This window comes from Alligator mississippiensis, chromosome 1, assembly GCF_030867095.1.
Source record: "Alligator mississippiensis isolate rAllMis1 chromosome 1, rAllMis1, whole genome shotgun sequence".
NCBI lineage: Eukaryota > Metazoa > Chordata > Crocodylia > Alligatoridae > Alligator > Alligator mississippiensis.
The window spans coordinates 113,265,274-113,287,364 of record NC_081824.1 but is presented as its reverse complement, the minus strand read 5'-3'; the positions used below and the strand labels follow the sequence as shown (position 1 = coordinate 113,287,364).

Genomic DNA, 22,091 nt, shown 5'->3' with positions numbered 1-22,091 from the left:
AACCCAGGGGCTGCACATTAACATGTTGTGGGCCACATGCAGACTTCAGGCCATTGTTTGACAGCCCTGCCTTTAGACATCATCATCCTCCTCAAATAGAAAAAGCTGAAAGAAACAGGAAAAGTTCCAGCATCAATTATTCAGAACTTACAAGAATGGCACTGTCCTCAAAAATTGGGCTGTCAATCTGGTAAGGTGCTGAGCAGTCTTGCTTGATCCAGCAGTACACTTATGTACACACTGGACACATCTACACATAAACATTTACTGTGCAGTAATCAAAATTACTGTGCAGTAACTGAAAATTACTGCTCAGTATGGGTGGCATCTACACAAGCATGCCCGTACTCTGCAGTAAATATAGCAATTTATGCCAACTTGGGAGTAAATTTGATACCTGCTTCATGCAGGCATTAAATTTATGCCCAATTAGTTACTGTGCAGTAACACACATGCAGAAGCCGGTGTGTCAGACCACACATACCGTTAATGTTCTTTAACACCTTCACATATAGATGCCAGCCTATTCCTGCTGACTGCCCAGTAACTTAGTGTGTAGTAAATTTAAGCCAGCATAAATGCACGTATAGACACACCCACAGAGTAATATGAGGAGCTTCGTATATGCTGATGATTTATGCATCATATCTCAAGAGAAGGACTTTGCCATTGTCAAGAACAGACTAACATGCACTGAGCAACCTCTCAGATAACTACAATAAGGACCAGCTTCACACCAACCCAATCCAGACACTGGTCACAGGTTTTCACCTAGACCATAGAGAAGCCAAGTGGAAATTAAACATCATCTGGGAAGGAATCCCACCTACTAATCACTTGAGCCCTGTGTACTTTCAGGTTACATGGAACCAAGCACTTACCTTCAATGCACATGCAGAGAAGACAGAAGGGAAAGTCACTATCCACAACAACATAATGCAAAAGTTAGTCACCGCCAAGTGGGGAGATAACCCAGCTACATTACAAACTACTGCTATTGTCTTGTGTTAATCCACTGCAGAGTATGCACATCCATGGGAATGAGTAGTTCATGCCAAGAAACTAGACCCAGTTTTAAACAACAGCTCTCATGAAATAAAAGGATGTCTAAAGCCAACACTAAAGGATAACCTATACTTACTGGCTGGCATTGTACCACCCAATATCAAAAGAAAGTCAAAAAGAAAGATCAAGGCAGCTGGAAGCCCTCAGGCACCTACTCTATGGCCATGCAGAAGTAATTAAATGGCTTAAAACCTGAAAGAGTATTATGACCAGAGTTGTGCCATTGGACATAATGGCTGACTGAGTGAGATTGAGGTTATGGAAGGAAAGATGATGCTAGGGATGGGCAAAGTCTGGCCTGTGGTGGACTCCATTTCCTAGCATCCCCTGCCCGTGACACTCCCAGGGTCACCCTAGAGACTGGCCCAAGAGACACTGGCAGGGTGCATGGCTGGACGGGGAGCTGCTCTGGGGCTGGGATCCTGCAGCAGTGACAGCACAGGCGGAACTGGAACAGAGCCACAATCTGCTACACACATGCCCCTGTGATGCACACAGGTTCTGTGGGCAAGGGGCGGATCATGGCTCTGCCCTGGCTCCAGCTCTGTGCTGTCACTGCCGCAAGATCCCAGCCCCGGCCCCAGATACAGCTCCCCACCCAGCCACATGCCCTGCCAGTACTGCTTGGGCTAGTTTCCATGGAGATCCTGGGAGCACAGGGCTACCTCTCCTGGGGTCTCCATGGACCTCTGCTGGAGCAGCATGGGAAGGGGTTGTTGGGAAATAGAGTCCCACCCCTGGATAACACACAATCAGGTGCTCTGAAATAGACCTGGAACCCCAGGAGGACCTTCCCAGAGGGACTGATTTAGACTGGCCAACATGACGATGCCCGAATCACTTGCGCACGTAAACGAGAAGATCAAAAACAAACAATCAAATGGGGCTACTCTACTGACACAAATATATGCAAGGGCAGTGCAGTGCAGCCTATGGAGCACCTGCTTGTTTGCCAACTCCTTGGTAAGACCTATGCAAAGGAGGACCTCACTGAAGTAATGAAAAGAGCCATCACTTGTGCACAGTTCAGAAAAAAGGACAATGAGAAAAAGAAGAAAAATGTAGTTTATGACAAGGACATGAGAAAAAGAAGAAAAACAGCAACTAAAGGTGTTGCTTTTAGCAATAACAGCTGAAAAATGAACTGTAATTTTTTAATTGATGAGGTCTTTTACAAACTAAGATGCCAAAAATATGTGTGCGCCTTTTTTTTTTTTTTTTAACTTTTACAAATCCTAAATTTAGGCTTCCATAGTACTGCTTTGGTATAATCACAACAGTCAAGAGTAGGATTGGATTCTACACTTTTGGTGGTGCCATCACCCATTAAAAGGAAACATGGAAAATTGAACAAAGATGTGAAACATATGTGAAGGGATAAAGGTCCAATATTGCAAGATGATGAACGTTTCTAAGAGGTATTGAGCATTTTTCTGGGTTAGGATCAAGTCCTTTGTGATTTCATGTCTAAGCAATCTCTGTTTCCACAGCGAATCCCTCTGAAGTCTGGAGTTAGGCTTATTAGTTTAGTTCCAACAACGTGCTCCATATGATAAGACTTGTCTAAAAATGCCAAGGAGTTCATGTAAGTGTTGCAGGATAAAACTGACTCTCTTTCAAAACAGCTTAGTGATGTTAAGCTTGCTATACATGTAGTTTTGCTGATTTGGGATGTTAAATCCATTTGTCAAATGTTTTCTGGTTAACTTTTAACATATGGGTGACTTTTAACCACCAAAGGGATATTGTGGAGGTGCCCACAGTGCTTGATTCTTCATTTTCTGTTCTGAAAACCCTCAAGTATGGCTGGATAAGTACACACTTCTTACAGTGTTTTCTCTCCTCCTGTTTCTAGGTTGTTGTGGACTTATTTCCCCCTGCTGCCCTGTTTTTCTCACTTTCATCTCAATTGATTTTCTTAAGCTCTTTAAAGTAACCATGCTTGACAACTGGTGAAAAAAAAAACAAATAAAAACCAAAAATAAACTTGCCAGATTGTTCTTCCCAAACTGAAAACTCTACACAAGCTCCACACTGAGTTATAAGTAAGAGAGAGAACACAGATTCTTTTGGAGCAATGAAAGGCACGAAGGAATGTCCTTTCTGGCCCTAAAAAGAGTGATCCCATAGCAACAGAACATATGTAACTCCTTATATTTGTTAGCTGTAAGTCCCATAACAGCAATGCCACGAAAGCACAATATAAGTTCCCCACTGCATAGCAGACTGACATCTGGCTGCAAAATGTTTGTCCCCTCACCCAGAAATGAGTCATCTTTACATTGTGCACAGCACCCTTAATCGTGTTCCCAAATTATATTTGTAAAAATATAAAGACTTGCCTTTCTGTATTAGATAAGTAGTCCCCTTAATCCAATATCTTTCAACTAACTGGCACCAGATACTTCAAACCAAGTTGCAAGAAACCCTGTGTAGACCACTTATAAAAAGCATCCCTCCACAAATATCTGTTCTAAAACATATACCTTGCATATTCCTGTTAGGAAGTATAAATGTCCGGTCCTCTTTTGAAACCTTCAAAGTTTTAACGTTAAATGTGGATAGTCTGAAAACATGTTTCCTTTGATTAGTTTCATACTTGCTGCTTTTCTCTTTCGGTGAATGTCCATTTGTTCTCATATGTCCCAGGGTGAACAGAAATACCTGCTCTATCTTCGTTTTACAATTCATTGTTTTGCAGATCTTTGTCATATCTGCTCTTAGGTAAACCATTACAATTTTTTCAGTCACTCTTAAAAGAGTTTTGTTCTTTAATGATTTCTTTGTCATCTCTGAACTCTCTGTATCTCCTATAACTTTTATCTCCTCTACGCCTAGCTCTAGCCAGCAAGAGTGAGAAACAAGTGAAGAACCAGAGTTAACTAAACTCCACTGGGCAAATATGATTTACTTTTGCCTTCCAACCTTTGCAGCAATTTGTAACAATGCAGAAAGGATATCTATCTGCTGACTAGGTAGAGTTTTCCACCCTCTTTGCCCTGAGTTACAAGGTGCAAATAACTGTGTCAAATGCAGGCAACAGAGAATCAGGTCAATTCAGTAATCATTCTCAAGTAGATCATTTGGTTCTGTATCTCCTGACAATACAAGCATTTCAATAAACAAATATTTAGAAATAAATTCGCACTGATATTACCTGGTGAAATCCTTTAAAATTACAATTGATACTGATCATACCTAAATCAAGCCATCAAAAATCATATAAAGCAAAGCTGTTTTTTCAGTTGAAGTCATCAGGCCATATATTGTAAATCTTCATTAGATTTGCCAGAGAATTCTGTAAATTCTTGCCAATTTTCACATAATCTTAGAATCTGGGTGAGATTCTGTACTGTATTTCTAAAAGGCATGCTTTCAACTTTAAGCTGAACCTAAGGTCAATTAGACTTAAGCAGATGCCTAATTCAAAGCACAAGCTTAGTTGCCTTTCTGAATCAGAGAGCTTTGGGTTAAGATAGAAATAACAGTGTCCTGTAATCACAAACAAGATACAGATGAAAGGGTACTGAGTATGAAGTTTTATAAATCTAGTGTCCCCCACTAATTAGAATATCTGTAGCATAATAATAGTGAATCTAATTATTTTGGTTATCTTTTGGTGGGCATATATGAAAATATATATCTTAACTTTCAAATCTTGACATAACTAATGACAGCACAGTTTTCTGTCTCCACGTAATTCGTTTTTCACTTCATGCAGGGATGACTGATGAAATTCATTTCTGGCTGGGAGAACATCCCCCAATACAGACAGTATCATACCAGAATATTTCAACTTAATTCACTGCATAAACATGACAGTATTAATGGATATGAGCACCCCCCTCTCCCCACCCTGCTCTCTTTCCCTAAAATTACCTGCCATATATCAGTGAAACTTTATGAGATTTATTGCCAAACAAGGCTCCCCTTACTGATACACTACAGTTCTCACTTCTCAGCAGGAATTTTGTATTAGTAAAGCAAGTAGGATTTGGGTCTTAAACTTTCTTTTAGGATTATGTATCTTGTAATTCATTTAAACTAAATGAAAAAATATTAATACAGAATTAGAGGTGCATGAACATACTAATCTCTCATTGGCTTTAAAGGGGGGTCTAGAATATGTATGGAATGCAAAATTGGATCACAGGATATTAAGTTACACATCTATTATTAAACAGGCTTGAAGTGGCCAAGTAATGCTGCTAATGAAATTCTAGTTTTTGTATTTAATTTTCAAATTTGCAACCTTGACACTAAATACATATAGCCAGGATTTTGCTTGTGAGTTAGAAGTGTATCTTGTGCAACTTCATTGGTTTTAAGTTGCAACTAATAGGAATAACACTTGAGAAACAAAAAACGTAGAGTGCAAGTATAACTTATGTATAATTTAATGGTAATGTTAGAGGCTAGAGACAGAAATTACGCATAAAGTGGTATAAGTGATCGGAAACCAGATCAAATCTGTAACATAACAGAAATTCAGTGCACATAAACTGCTTTCAAAATGGCCAAAACTGGTTTAGGATAAATCTGGAGGATGTAACATCAGACTTAACTGATTTAGGTTAAATTGATTTATTGAACTTCCATCGCAGATCCCATTCAGATTCAAGTTAACTCACAGTCCCCGGGCATCCCAGGATACTGTGCACCTTCCCTGCAACCCCACCTCACAGGGTGGGTAGGCTAGCCTTGGCCCAAGCTGTCTGCTCCACCTGAACAGGGAGGTACGCTCTAGCACCTTCCGGCTTCTGGCCTGGGCCACTGCAGGCATGAGGCTGTGAACGTCTGTTCACTTGCTTATCAGCAGGGACTAGGTTTTCCATTTCCCACAGAAAAATGGAGCAAACCATAGATTCCCAGTTTTTATCGGAGAAAATGCAGATATCCCCTTTTAGCACAGAAATGAGCAGATTCTCTGCTTTTGCAAAGAGCTCTTGCAGGCTGCCACAGTTCCAGCTTGCAAGAGCTGATTGCAGAAAGGGTGGTAAACCCCCAGCCCTGCCTAGAGGGGGAGGGAGAGGGGAATGGGCAGGGCCTGAGTCTGAGTTAGCTAAGGCTGGCCTCAGGCTCAGGCTTGCCTTTCACCCCTGGAGGTAAGTGGGGCTTGGGGGTTGTGGGTCAGGGTGTGGGGGGGGGGTGGAGGTGGTTGGGGGTTGAGGGAGCAAGGGAGCAAGGGACATGCTGGGTGCCACTGGCCCCAGGTGGCACACCGCAGTGCCTCCATGCCTCCCACCTCAGCCCACTCCCAGGGTTGTGGGGGGCGTTTAATTTTAATCACAGATTTTAGGTTTTTAAATCAGAGAATTTACTATTTTTAATCAGAGAATTTACGAGACAAAACCAGGATCCCTGCTTATCAGTTCAATCTACACAGCTTAGACTAACCTGCAAAGATTTAATCAACTGAGCTTCCGGCTTTTTGACAGTCTGTACTAAGCCAGAGTGATACTGTAACTATGATGATCCAGGAATTATGGTAGAGGCAATGTTTTTTTAGGGTGCTATCTTTTATCAGACCAACTGCACAGTTGGGATAGAGTTAGATAAGTTTTCAAATGCAAGTCCTGATGAAGAACAACTTGCATTTGAAAGCTTGTCTAACTCTATCCCAACTATGCAGCTGGTCCAATAAAAGATATCATGCTTATAATTTAATGTAACTATTGCCTAGACAGTATGTAGTGTGAAATATCCAGATCTAGAGATGGGAAACCATACAGCAAGTTGACAGCAGCTCTTTCCATATTATTGTCAACATTAAGTCTAAGTGAAATATTTTGCATTTAAAAATGATCCACTTTCACTATAATATTGCATGTAAAGTATGACTCATGTTATAAATCACACAGGTCCTGTTAAAAGAAAAACTCGCTGATGAGGAATGACACTTACATTGCTGGATGTGAAAACTGAAAGTTCGGACAGTGTCTCTTGCACAAAAATGTAAGACAATGGCTGGGGCAAGACTGCCACAAGAAAACCAGACTCCACTAACAGCTTGCAACCCATTAGGCATAAAAACAGTGGAGCCTGATATACCCAATACCAGACCCAATCCATAAAATAATAGAAGTGATGATTCAAATTGTTGACAGAGACAGAGGTGGATAATTATTTCAGCTGGAGGGCTGCTTAATGAGTTTTGGCAAGCTGTCAAGGGCCTCATGGGTAGCCCCACCCCTGGACAGCTGTTCTGCCCCTTGGTCACCGTATTGGGACCAGAAGTCCCACCCCCTAACCCCTGACCTTTGCCACCAGAAGTCCCGCCCCATGCCCCCTAGAAATACTCCTTTTGGGAGGGGGATTGCTATCTTAGAACCAGAAAAAAAACCAAATCATACACTAGAAGTCAGAGAGCTCATGCCTGGCGCAGGTGCTGGTAGGCACAGCTCGGGCCCGTGCTATGCCTGGGGATGAGCAGCACAACCTGCCCAGCCACCTCTATCATGGGGGCTCCACGCCTTGTGCCTGCAGCTCCCACACTTGCACGGGGGAAGCCCCATGCTGGACTCTGTGGGGAAGCAGGGGGCAGGGCTACCTCCACTTCCAGTGGAGTCTGCGGACCTGTGCAGCAAGGGGTGGGGAAGCCAGACAGCTCCAACTTGGGGTTTCCCCCGGTGCCAGTGCAGGAGCTGCAGGAGTGCTGCAGTAGAGGCAACAGCAGGAGTCAGCTGGAAACCACATGGTGCTGGCTGGGCCAGGATGACTACTGCTGCACCAGCAATCCTCTCCCCTTCACCCGTTCTTACCCAAGTTTCCCTTTCAGGCAGAGGGAGGAGGAGAACTGCCCCAGGGTCCCAGGCCAGAAGCCTCTGCTAAGACAGAAGCTTCCAGCTGGGGGTGGAGGTGGGAGGGGCTGTGGGTCAGGCGCAGCTGCCGGGCCTTGCTACTGCTGTCGCTGGGTCCTGCCACCGGCTCCTCCTGGGTCCTGCTGCCACTGGCTCCTGTCATCAGGAGCCAGGCAATTTAACAATTGTAATATGATGGTCACCCTTTTCCTCTCTGTTTTGTTCGGACTTTAATCAGCCATTCATCAGATATCAAGGAAAAATGCTTTAAAGCTATACAGCAAAACAGAATTGCTAGCAAGGTGTGTGCAGTCTAGGGAAGACCAAGAAGTCATCCTGCCACCCAGCTGATAAGCAAAGGATCCATGCTGTGAGGCTATACGAGAACTGCTTCCTGCCTGCATTGGATAAAGATCTCTTTTCAGCTAAAATACAAGGACTAATAGCTCATTTTATATTGGGAAAGAGTCTTTTTCTGTCATTTAGTTTTGTAACTTGCTGGTAGTTATTAAAGCAAGCCTTTCTGCTATTCATCAACCGATTGTTGTGTCAGTTCTGAGTACTAGGTTTAAAAACCTGTTTTTGAGTGCAACAACATAAGCAAAAGAAAACCTTGTTTTTTAATGAAAGCTCAACTGGAACATCACAGATTATAAACATCTATGGCATATATGTATATAATGTAAACCATCTTATATCTTAGATGCATATATAATGGAAGCCATAATAAAGCTGCAGCAAAGTAGTTCCCCTGAGGTTTTTCAAATTCTTGCCTTTACTAAGGAATATCCTACCAACTTGCCAAAAGCCGAAAAGTTGCTGCCCAGGGACAAAACAGATGTATTAGAAGAACAGGGTATTTGATTGGTTTAGTAATATTTGATTGATTGGGCAGAAGAAGGATCAGGAGTTTCATTAATGCAGCTCTAAGCCCTGTCCTCCTAGTTACTCAAAGGGAGCTGCCAAGATTTTTCCATACTCTAGCCTGGGGGACTTCATAAATAATGGAATTTTAAATTTGTAGCTACAGTACTGTCCCAAATCAGGCAGCCCTAGTAAAAGGAGACTCTGAAGAAATGACCATTTTATAAACATAGCTGAACTAAAAATATAGCAAAAATAAGATGGTCATTATTCCAGATAGGGGCTTCAACTAGGAAAATATCCCTATTACTTAAGCAGATACTTGGCAACCTCTCACATCTTCATGCATCTCAGAGGAGAAATCGCAAATATCCAATATGTAGTGAAAAAGCTATAATATAGAGGTGCTTCCTAACCAGAGACTGAGGAAGCTGGGAATTGGGAAATGTTCCCTCAGTCAGAGAACAGCAAGTTAGTTAGTCAAGGGACAGCCAAAGGTTCTGTAGAGGTTGCCTACTGCTAGACTATTCAAATTTGTTGTTTAGGTCTTTTCATTCATTGTATGCCTGTATTTATTGAACCTAATGATTACTACACAGTGGGACTGCAAAAACAGGCTGCAATTGGTGCTGGAAGCTACCAGAAGTAGCCATACTACTTGTTCTACAGGCATTCAGCTGGCTGCCCCTTTGGCAGGCCCACATCTGGGAAAGATCAGCAGAAAAGAGCAATCAGTAGCAGCAACAACAGCCATAAACAGGCAGAGGTGAAAAGCCTTGTAAGTCCTTTGAAACAGCCAGCAACTTTCTGGTCTGCCACCCTACACCTAGGACCTAGGTTTTCCTCAGTCTCACTCTCTCCCCTTCGCAGACAACTTAGGGCATTCAGAAGGGGGCTCTAGATTCCTTTCTACCTTGTCTAGCTCCAGCTGCCAACTTCAGTGTAGCTCCATGCCTCATCCCTGCCACTGGCTGGGGAAGGTTGTGCCTTAAGCATGAAACTATTTTTACAGATATTTACAGATGTAAATTAGTGCATACATTTGTGTGAAATGTGAGTACACACAAATTGGTCACTTCCATACCTTAAATGTTAAACATATAATAACATTGTACAGAACTGGAGCCAGATTAACTTACTGATGAGATCCTACTTAAGATCTCAGGACTCCACATTGCATGGTACCAAACACACTGGCTCAGATTCAATAAAGGACTCAGGAATATGTTCAAGGACATCTCCAGACTAAGTTTATGGCATGACAAAATGGCAAGCCAGCCCCGAAGATGTCCTTAGAAAATGCAGAACATGTTTGTGGCTGGTTTTAATCACACCTTAAACTGAACATGTGTCATAGACTGTGGAAAGTCCACCCCAACACTAATTGGGATGCAGCAGAGTGCAGTTCCAGGGTCTAGGACAGAGCTCCCCATCTGCCCCAGCCCACTCCCAAGGATCAGGCAGGGGACAGCATCACAACCCATCTCTCCACTCAGCTAAGATTTAGGATGGGGCATGGGGCAACCCTGGAATCCAGACACAGTTCCCCCATAACCATTCCCCAGGATCAGGCAGGGAACAGCCCTGGTCTAAAACTGAAACCCAGGGCTAGCTCATTTCCCATTCCATCACAGGGCTGTTCTCTGTTTGATCCCTGGGAGGGGGAGGCACTGTGTCCTAGACATGGAACTGCATAGTGCTACATCCCAACAAGCATCAGGATGGGGTATGGGGTACCCCACAGTCTGGGATATATGTCACACATTCAGCTTAATGTGTGTGGTGCAAACCAGCCACTCAAATGAGTGTCAGGACGCAACACAGGGCAGTTCTGGGACTGGACCTGGCTGTGCCTTGATGAATCTCCAGAGGCAGCCCTGGGCTCACCCATCTCTAGTTGCACATGGGCCATCTGAAGGAGAACCTGCATTTGAAGGAGCAATGGGGATTGCGGATCTGATCTCCAGTGTATGCCCTGGAAGTTGTACGACTGGGATTGGAGGAATTTTATGCCAATCCCAAATATCATGTGCCCTGCCATGCCAGATATGCATGGCAGAATGCACAGGTTTTTGGGATCAAGCATAAAATTTCTCCAATCCCAGTTGCACAACTTCCAGGGCATACACATCTGCCAGGAGCCTAAATTTACTTTTGCAACTTAAGTGGTGGGGCCAGTTTTTTGGTTTTTTGGTTTTTTTGTTTTTTTTGGGGGGGGGTGAGTTTTTTTTTAAAACAATGCTATTCTCTAAATATTTGTACTACTAGTATTACAAATAAGATATTAGAAAAGAAAGTTGGGTTTTTTTTTACGCCTTTCTTCAACTTTGGTGATTTGTGTGCTTCCCAATATTTTTTGTATACCCAGTTTCACGATTTCTTGTACGGACATTTAGGCACTGTCAGCAGACACAAACAGCAGAAATTAAAAAACATATAAAAAGACAGAGAAATGCAAGACGGATGAACTCAGAGGCACAATACCTTATATTTGTTACATTTTTACTGGATTTCTTATTAATACTATCCTCTGAATAACTCTATCCTTTTTATTAATAAGAGATTGCACTTGTTTAAGTTAAAAAGATTTTGTTAGCCCTAACATTCAGTCATACAACTGCTATAAAATAAAATGATGCAATACCAATCTGTTGTACTGCCAAACCAAAGGTAAAGGTCAACCTCAAATTTTCAAAAGCGGAAGATATTAGGTGAAGGATGAAAAGCAAAGGGCAGAGACAGCCCCAGCCGGTTTTATTTAGATACCAAATTATTCATCTGCTAAAACTCAATGTAAGCCCAAAGAAATGTTCTTTTAAAATAATACCAATTATTCTTTCAAAAGTCAGTTTTGCAAGGCAAAAACTCCAGCAATAAAACATTATTTTCTTTCTAATTAGTTTGGGTTTTTTCAAGAGGCACAGTGTTTTTATCAGTATATTGTATGAAATCTTAACTGCTTAAATTCTCTAGGCTAAACCCTGCAGACTTCATCTATAAGAAAGGCCAAAATATCTCAGAGTTTTAATGAGTTTCCATTGAAGTCAATGAAAAAATCTCACACTGGCTTCCAACAGGCAGAATTTGGGGCTTTTGTCTGTAGCTTAACCACATGCTTTTTTCTGCAACCCTTTATTTCTTTTCTGAGATGTGGCCTAATTCTTATTCATCGTGATAAATGCAAATGTTAATGGTGGTGTGTAGTAAACATTCAAAACTGAACCACAGCCATCCTTATATACCTAAAAGTTATCCACTGCAGCAGAGTGTTACCTACTCACAGTCCCCTAGGAGCCTTTGAGGATCCAGGGATTACTTTAGCCAGGGCACTTCCCAACAGCTACAGTCCCTATACCATGAAACATGAGGGGTGAAAAGGTCCACACCAGGCAAGAGTCCCTTAAAGGGATGGACACATTTCTGCTGGCCTTAAGGCAGGGATGTCAAACTCACTTGCACCAGGGGCTGGAGAAGTACAAGGCCAGTCTGTGAGCTGGACTGGACCCACAGACTGGCCCTGCACTCCAGTCCTGCTCCAGCCACCGTGAGGCTGTGCTGCCCAGCCCCAGAGTCCCCATCACAAGGCTGTGACGTATGACCCCAGGGAGGCTGTCACACGCAGCACAGACCCAGAGCCACAGGTGACTGCTCTGGGGCTCTGCTACACATGGTGGCTCCTCTACCACTCCACAGGCATTGCACAGGACCATTCACCATACCCTACAGGCTGCCTATGGGTCATTCAGAGACCCATGGGCAGCACTGGGAGCTGGATGATATGTTGCAGGCTGGATGTAGCCCATAGGCCAGATTTTTTACATCCCTGCCTTACAGGAAACCAGAGGCATACCAATTCAGGGCAGGACCTGGCCAAATAGCTCTAGGGCTAGGGACAGACATTAAACAAGTCTGAGCCTGAATTGATTCAATCTTTGCAGGTTAATCTAACCTGACTAGGCTAAACCAGTTTGTAACTACCCAGACATCCCCTCTGGACTGAAGAAATGCAGCCACATGCCTGCAGTGGCTCAGACTAGAAGCCAGAGGGCACTAGAGCAGCCCTCCCTTCCCTTCAATAGTGCTGAGCCAAGGGGGCGTGGCCAGGCCCCAGCACGATGCTCTGATTAGGGAGGGCCCCCCCCCCCAGCACCCCAGCAGCGAGTTGCTAACACAGTGTTTATCATCCCTAACTCAATGTTTATCACCCCATTGAGAAAACAACAGTCTCTCTCCATTAGTTCAAACTCTTTTTAAACAGTTTTTCCAAGGAAGGACATTACCAGATACCTGTTGATTAGATCCGAAAAACCCTAAGTGGCACTGTGCTGTCTGCCTTTGTCCCATCTCCCACAGCACAGATCATAGCTGGCATGTGATATGGTAGCTAATGCTGAGAGGTGTCTGTATAAGGCAGAGGGGAGGGGGAATCCCTGCTTGAACAGGGAGTGGGGGTGGGGGGTGGAGTAGGAGGAAGCCAGGCAGACCATGCTGTGTCTGCAGTCTCTGCTGGAGCTCCAGCCAGGGAGCAGAGGAGAGGGACCAGTCCTGCTGGGCTGGAGCAGAGAGCAGAGCCCTGCCTAGCGAAGCATCTGGGATTCTGAGGGACTCTGATTTAACTTAAACCAGGAAGGGGTCTGGGACAGACATTGCATAAATCAGTTTGATTCAAATCAGTTAAGTCTGATGCTACATTCAACCAGGTTTATCTCAAACTGGTTTCCGCCATTTTCAAGATGGTTTATGTGCACTGAACATCTGTTCCGTTACAGGTTTAAACCAGTTTCTGATCACTGAAACCAGTTTATGTGTAATGTCTGTCCCTAGCCTAGAAGAACATACTGGGTCAGACCAGTGGTCCATCTAGTCTCCGATAGTGGCAGGAATGGATGTTTTAGACGGAGAACATCAAAGCATTACCACATTAGTTTATTCCCTACTCCAGTAAGTATGCCACAAATTAGCCCAGGCTGTTTCCAAGTGCCACTCCAATCTCTTTCCCATGCCTGATCTGCTATTGCTTTCTGTTCTCTGCTCCTTGCCCTATCTGCTCTGTGCTCCCTGCCCTATCTGCCACTCTGCTGCCTGTCTCCTCCCTAATCTGTCTTGTGTGACACACAGGCTGCCCATGACACTTTTGGCACACTTGCCACAAGTTGGCCACCCCTGCCCTATTGGCCACACACCCTGGCATCCACTATCATTGCTTAGAGATGCCATAGAAAACCTCTCTAACTGTTCTGTTAGCTATTAATAGAATGAATGTGTTTCTAGACCCTTTGAACCTGGCAATATTATCTTCCTCTACAACCTCATGTGGCAGAAAGTTCTACACATTAACTATACACTGAATAAAAATACTTTCTCTTGTTCGTTTGAAACCTGTCTCTTACTAACTTCACTGGCCTGTTGGTCTGTGTTTGAGTAACCTTCAGCTATAGAACTGCATGCAGTTCTGGGCTCCACATTTTAAGAAGAACATAGAGAAGTTAGAGAGTGTTCAAAAGTGAGCATCCAAAATGATAGAGGGGTTAGAAGACAAGCCATGTGAGGAAAGGTTGAGAGAACTAGGCATGTTTCCATTGGAGAAGTGACTGGGGGTGGGAGGGACATGCATAACAGCAGTCTCCAAAAATCTGGAGGATTGCCATAAAGAAGAAGGAGAAGTGTTCTTCCTTTCATCAGATAGTAGGACATGAAGCAATGGCTTTAAATTGCTGAAAAGCAAATTTAGATTAAAAAGCAAGAGAAATTTCCTTACTGTTAGAACAAAGAGGCAGTGGAAAAGGGAAGCTGTCTCCCATTTTGTGGATTAATGTCCTTACCACTAGGCTATTACTAAAAAGGTGGGAGGCACCTCCCTATCTTTTTTTAATTATAGGGACTGTGGCTGCTGTGCTTTGTGTTTGATTCAGTGCTATAGTTATGCACTAGGAGTTCTCCGAACACACACAAAACATCAGATGCCTCCATGGACTTAGGCAGAGCTTAGACACACCTTTATCATCCATATAGGCTGTAATAGGGTTTTAGACAGGAGGTGGGTGCCTAGATGCTCCAATCAAATGCTTCTGAACAAAGACTGAACTTTTCAGTTCAATATACAGGCAACAAATTAATTTAGATGTCTAATAAGTTTTATGCTGTTGAAGCAGAGGAAAGGGGGCATTTTGGATCTTTTTGTTTTTTGGCCCTATGGGCCAAAATTTTGCAGTTCCATTTTAGGCACCAAAAATGTCTTACTGCATCTAGCTCTCTGTCATTTTCCATTATAATAGAGGATTTAGCCAGGGTGACCATATGTCTCAGATAGGCTGGAACAGTTCCAGATTTCAGAGGCTGTGTCAGTGTCCTGGCCATAGAAGAACATTGAAGCAAAGGTCTCAGATTGCATGAACCCACCCACATGTTCCCAGTTTCTGACTCAGGAGCCAGACAAGTGGCAGCAGGTTCTCACCAGTCTGGGACTTTTGCTTCAGTTTTGTCCAGGGAGCCCAGCCAGTGGGCTGTTCCCTGGTCCAAACTGATTTGCTTGTTCAGTAGAGTTGGGGTGGAAGAGGGAAGGGGGGAAGGAGCTGCAGGGTGTGGGGAGGTGTGTGTGTATGTGCGCATACATATGCGCTGTGCTGTCCTGTTCGGCCCGCTCCTGGGTGCTGCAGGGTCGGGGTCGTGTGGGGTGCACACTATTGCGTTGGCACTCCTTGGCACCTCCCTGTCCTGGAAGTCCCTCAAATGATTATGGTCATCCTAAATATCGCACGCCCCTTCTTAATTATTGCAAAAAAGTGTCAACAGTATTTTAAAGATGTGGGCTTAAGTCTGTAAAGTACTTGCTTAATTTTGTGTGTTCAAGTTTCATTTAAGTCATGATTCAACTGGAGTCTAAAGGACTTTATTCCGGGCTTCTGTAACTATAATTTAAAAGCATACTTTTAAATGGTCTACTGAACTGGGACTATGATGAAGATAAAGTCTCTGCAATATATGAACAAACAGTTTTTGTCACAAGAGATAAACGGACCAATTATGCAGTCCTTATTCACAGGCATAAGGGCTGCATACTCCAGCCATAGACTAACCCTTTCACATGTAATTATCAGTGTGACCAAAATGTTTTTTAATTATCTCTGCAATACGGAAGGTTTAGTCAACGGTTCTGGAACACTATGTGGCTTATGCATTCTTATCCTTTGCATTTGACATACGCTAATCAGATTAATCTGTGCAGGTGATTTAAGACACCATAACTGATTCATTATTTTCAATACTGTCTGAAAATTCAAGGTAAGTTATCCCAAAACATAGAATGGAAAAAAGAACACTTAGACAATAGTCTAAAAGAAAAGCCTCCGAGTTCTGTTTAGCAATGTAGTAATATCTGAAAATGAATTCAAACCTAGAACATTTGTAACCCTGTTAGTAAATCTACAGTGTCATTACAGGCCATTTATAGTCAGCCCAAACATCTGAGCAGAGATAACCAAACAAATAAAAAACCAGCTGTACTTTTATCAAACCCTCCCTGTAATAAAGATTTTAATAACAGATAAGAATTGAGCCAAGGTTTGCATCTGTTGTAAAAGAATAACAGACATGTGTGAGGCATGGGGATTACCATCTGCATAACCTGATGGACAATTTTATTTTTTCTCTCTTAAAAAATAATTGCAACTGCATTATAACATAAAAATTACTAATATGCATTAGTGGCTAATACCCTGATCCTAATTGAGGATGGTCTCACTCTAAGAGAAGTTCTATTGTGCTATTCAATGCCCAAGAGTATTACAATGGCTCTTAGAACACAAGTTATGCTGACCTTACAAATACTGAACAGTGCCTTACCTTACTCATCTGAATAATCTCCATGGACTTGACTGTTCACCTGAGTTAAGGTACTATTTATTTGCAAGTATAAGAGAAAAACTCAAGTCTATAGGAGTTGTGTTTTTTTTATAGAAACTGTTTTCTAACACCTGGTATGTCCTGCATAAAAAAGCATTGCCATGTGTGTAGTGAAGTCCCACATTGACAGTTCATTTGCTTTTTTGGTTTTTATTGGGTTTTTTTTAATATCTTTGCTTTATTAATTTAGAGGGCTGCACTAACCTTGTTGTTTCTGAGGTCAACTGCATTCTTCCTTACCTTCCACAAGCTCTCTGTATACCAGCCTTCCATCACTCTACTTCAGAGATCCTTTGCACTCCCAAACCTCCCACCTTTTGTCAGGGGCTCTGCAGGCCTCATTCTCCCCTTCCTCTGTATGACACGGGCTCGGTGTGATCCTCTTCCCTCTGCACCATTGTCTTATTTCCTCCGCCATGCCAGGGTCTCCTGTGCTTCATTCTCTTTTTCCCTCCACTACCCCACTATTTTCTGTCCAGGAGATAACCATTCAGGATTTCAACACCCATAAGGAGAATGGGTAGAGCTGGCATGGGGGTATGCTGGAAGGTGTTAAAAGCTGGGATCCACCAGTTCCTTGATCTAAAGGGTATGTCTAACTAAAGTTAGACATGGCAACTACCAGGTCTTGGTCTTGGTCTGACGGGCACTTTGTGCCCAAAAGTTTGTCTAACATCTCTCACATCTACATAAGTTGTTCCAATAAAAAATATAATAAAAATGTGCATATTGCAATAGATCATATATGGCATTTAACAGCTATCATGTTACAAAGAGATAGGGACAAACAGAACAGCGACATCCAGTTGACTGTAAAGTCTCACTTTGTTAAGCCAACTAAATAGCATATAGTTTGGTTATGTGTCTTTTTGGATGGATGGATGGATGGATGGATGGATGGATGGATGGATGGATGGATGGATGGATGGATGGATTTATTTTTCTAGGGAGAGATGTGTAACCATTAAGTTCCATCACTGGGTTTTCACTAGTCTGGAGAGGACCTCCTGGGTCATTTAAGTCCAGCTCCCTGAAGAAAATATACAGCCACTCCAGTCCCTCTCATACACTGCAACTACAAATTACCCCACAATTAAGAAAGAAGCATCCAAAACCAAAAACCGGTATGATGTGCCACAGCAGGATATCAGCAAGACATGAGAGCTGGAGAGACAAAGGCATTACTAGCCTTTGTACAAGCACTGCAATAGCAGAGGTGTAATTAGATAAATTATACTCAGTGGGTGCATCCAGATGAGCACGCACATGCTGTTTGTGGTGCTGCAGACCCATCTGTAGCACTGCAAACCACACTCACCACACATGCAGGCATTCATTGCACTGCTAATTTGCAGTGTGGCAGGGGTTTTTGACCCCAGGAGATCCCAGGGTCAAAAAACCTACAGCAGAAAAAAGCGGGGCAGCACACATGGCAGCAGCATGCGCTGCCCAAAACCAGAGCCTAGCTGGCCAGAGCCATGCTCTGGCTGCTGGCCAGGCTCCACACACCCAGATTGCCACCACTGGAGCCCTGTGCAGGGAAATGCACGTGAGCACTCATTTGGACACGCCCAGTCAGTCTTGGGAAGGGGACAGCAACCCTTGCCACACAGGAATACAAAAAGGCCCCAGCAATCCTTGCTGATATAGCCAAGGAGAAAAGTCCTTCCTGGTTCTATATCTGGGGCTCAGCTTAACTCCGAGTATGTGAACAAGACACACCACTCATACAAAGAGTTTTCTCAGCATCAGCCCTCCAACTCAGGCCATGGCCAATGGCCAATGCTTCAAAAGTAAAACAAAGCAAAACCCCAGAAGCTGGTCTACAGAGGTGCAACAATTAATCCTTCAGCCTCCTCACAGCTTAGGGGCAGAACCAGTGGAGCCTGTCAAAGCATACTTCTGAAAACAGATTTACTATCTTATGAGTAGAAGAAAAACTGCAGTGGCACCAGAAGCTCCTGTCATGAGCTAGAGCTTCTCATTTATAAGTCCTGTAGGAATGAAAATAATGGCCCTGTCCCAAAAACAAGCATTCACTTCTGTCTTACTTTAATTCCATTAATGTTCCTTGCTGCTTTATTACCAAATAGTTTCATTTCTTACACTACTATTTTTATTTCATTTTAAGTGTAACAGGGGCTCAGGCAGGAGCCCTGTTACTTAGGTAAAATCGGGCAGGGTTGACCTGAGGATAAACCATGCCAGGCAGAGGGACTTACACGCCTGAGAGAGTATTGAGTGATTAGCCCGCCAAAACCGACATAAGAGCTGGCAACAGGAAAAGACTTGTTGCCTTCAGGCACCAGGGAATGGACAGAGGGTGATCAAGATCCCGGAGGAGAGGACACAAGTGGCTGGACCTGTGACCCAAGAGGACACCGAGACCGAGGGACTCTGGAGGGTGGCAGGTCAGACACAAGACTGACTAGTCTCTTACCCGTGGATTTCAGCTGTTTTGGTGAGTCTGGAGAAGAGCCAAGGCTCCGCGATGTGGCTCAGCAGGGGGATTCCTGACTGAAGAGGGTGTCTCAGGGCAAGACACGGGCAGGGGAAACAAGTACTAACCCCTGGGATTGTCGAGACTGTTTCAGTGCCATAAGTGTCGGCACGGACAGCAGGGGAGCAGCCGGGGCCACTCCTGGCACAAGACACTTGTAAAGAATAAAGAGGTGCGGCGAGCGAGTACTGCTAATGAAGTAATTCGTGGCAATGAGCAGTTAAAGTATCCAGGTGACTGTGTGTTAAAAATTCTTATCTATAACCCAAGCGCTTCTCACCAATGAAGTAATTGGTGAGGCGACTGATGCTGTAACTCCTGTGAAAGTACAGAAAATAAACTAAACCCTTTGAGCATGTAACATCCGGGTAGCAGTTATTAATCTTGAACATCAAAAGGACACTGATTCCCTTCCTTTTCTTCTTCATCATCCAAGTCGTGGCAGGAGAGTACAGAGGGGGAGATGTACCTCAGATTGCCCAACCTACTCACATTAAGACTCAAATGAAGAAGACATCAATAGGAAATTGATGTATTCCATTCCGTTGCCCAAAAGCTATCTACCTTTAAATGAATCAAAAGCAGGGTATCAAACATACAGCTGTTCTATCCAGCCTGGTGAGCTAACAGTAGACTACCTGAAGTGTGGGGGAATGGCCTTCTGCAGAATTCAGGGTCCTTTGGCCCTGCTGGCCACAGTCAACGGCAGTGAGCTTGACCCACCTACTACCCCCAGATTCCTCTCTCCGACCCACTGCCACTGCTGGACCCCCCCTCCCCTTGCTGCTAGTCAATGACAGTGAACTTGATCCACCTGCCACTACCAGACCCCCCTCATTGCTGCTACTGCTACAATGACCATAGCTGCTGGCCTCATGCCCTAGGCTGGACCCAGCTCAGGGTCCCAGGTGAATGTAAAACCCCTGATCTACAGTAATAAAAAAGGAGTCACTTGTGATTATCAGTATTTGGCCATTGACTTCAGTCAGTACACTGAACATGAAGTCATCAAACAAACCAAAAAAAATTAGTATTTGTTTTATTTTTATAATCTAAATTTATTCTACATTTCTGCTATGCACTAAGAACCATCTGTTAGCTTCTCCCCACCCCTCCTTAGGAAAAAAACCTCATTTATATTGCTTTCTTTATCTACCAGCATCATTGATGTGTCTCTAGGCTGTAGCAATAAGCAATGGTTAGTTACCTGCTTTTGCAGAGAAACATTAGAAATGTACACAAGTTTTTATGGAAGTCTCTCTAAAATGCTGACTACTGGGGAGCTCTTTTGAAGACTGTAGTCTCAAAAATGCCTTGTTCTCTCACACAAACACCTGTTGTCTATTCAAAAACAACATTAACGTTCTGATCCCAAACTCAGTGGAAGGACTGACTTCAGCAAGTAATTGTATTTATTTGGAAAGAATAGATACAAGACACATGAATAAAAGAGCCAGGATTACATAATGAAGAGAACAAGACCTTCAAGAAAATAAAGGTTCACCTTGGGTTTTCACTCTCCTCATTAATCCCTTCCTGGCTCTCTCTCTTTTGGATTTCATGGTTTGCCTGGCTCTCTAATGAAACATGAGAGTTTTGCATATAAGAGCACTGGACAGAGCGTGGGTAGATAAAGTGAAAAGTAATAAGCAACTTTAAATGTCAAGGTAACAAGGTTGCAGAAGGAAGTGACCAGTGCAATAGTTTATTAGGTAGAGGTAAGTAAAATGTCATTTATAATAGACTTAATTTCAATCCAATGACCTCTATTAATAAAATACACTAATAAAAATAGGCTGTTGGACAACAATCCTCAAATGAAATTACAAATCTCCAGAATGAGTTACAAAGTATTATTTTTGTAGCACATGAAACATGCACTCTGTATAATAATCAATGGCTAGAACCAGTCTGGCCCTTAAAGGGTTATGCAGCATGATCAGACCCAAGTATTATGAACTCTCTCCCCCTTGAATGCCTTGTTCCTCCTGAGGCTGGGAGGGGGCATGGTGACCGCCCGCAGGTGGCGACAGCAGCGGCGGGGGCATGCGGGCGATGAGTGGGGACCGCCCGCAGCTGCCAATCTCAGTGTGGGCACGTACAGCCGCGTGCACCCCCTACACATCATCAATGCTCTCCCCACTTGCCTTACCTACACAAAGAATTTCAGACATTGTGCTTTGGCCAGCTACACACTGAAGCCAGTCTTTATGCTACCTTTTTGCTCCCTTTAGAACCAAAATCAACCTGACCTAATGGCAGGACCTGCCAATTGTTTAAGGGGTGACTGATAACCTACAATCCAAAACTAAGTGAAATATTAAGCACACGACTTCTAAGCAATCTTCTGCGTCTCCCCACTCAATCCTGTGGAGCAGCTAAACTCTGCCAAACATCACATAAAGATGCTACATTAAGTTGAATATAAGATGATGCGAGTATTGTCATGTCAAAGGCTTCATCAAGGAAATACTCCAGTCCATGTATTATTTTAGTAATATATTTCCATTACCCTTGGATTTTTAGAAATATTATTTATATCAAAGACTTTTTTGCAACAGATGTCTTGCTAGAAAGACAGATAGAAGGTACAGGCACTTCAAAATAACTACATGCAAAAATACAAGTTCATGACTGCATCTACACAAGATGGTGAATGTGCAATAGCCCAATACTACTGAGCAGTAGTGTCACATGGCACAAAACTTGATGCAACACTATTTGTGCAGTAGTATTAGGCTACTGTGCAGCAGCATCACAAAAAAGCATTCATTGGCACTACTGCACAGTGACTCCGGTTACTGCACAGTCACTTAGGACTTGTATAAACAAGTCTGTTAGCGTGTTTAAGCTACAAGTACTAAATGACTGAGTAGTAATGACTGCCCAGTCAGCATCTCATGTAGATGTGGCCCATGTGTATAAAGCATGAGCTGTGACACTTTGTGGAACAAGAAGAA

The 22,091-nt window shown here is 43.3% G+C and overlaps 1 protein-coding gene across 5 annotated transcripts in view; it reads right to left on the bottom strand.

The window, feature by feature from the left end:
• Positions 1–22,091, bottom strand: part of TMEM200A (transmembrane protein 200A) — a 198,051-nt gene that overhangs the window by 77,747 nt on the left and 98,213 nt on the right. The window contains exon 1 of one of the 5 annotated variants that reach the window (XM_019479655.2): positions 3,552–3,649. The exons of the other annotated variants lie outside the window; for them this stretch is intronic. The gene's annotated coding sequence lies outside the window, so the exon portion shown is untranslated. Of the gene's footprint in view, positions 1–3,551; positions 3,650–22,091 lie in introns of those variants that run through there. 5 annotated transcript variants of the gene reach the window in all.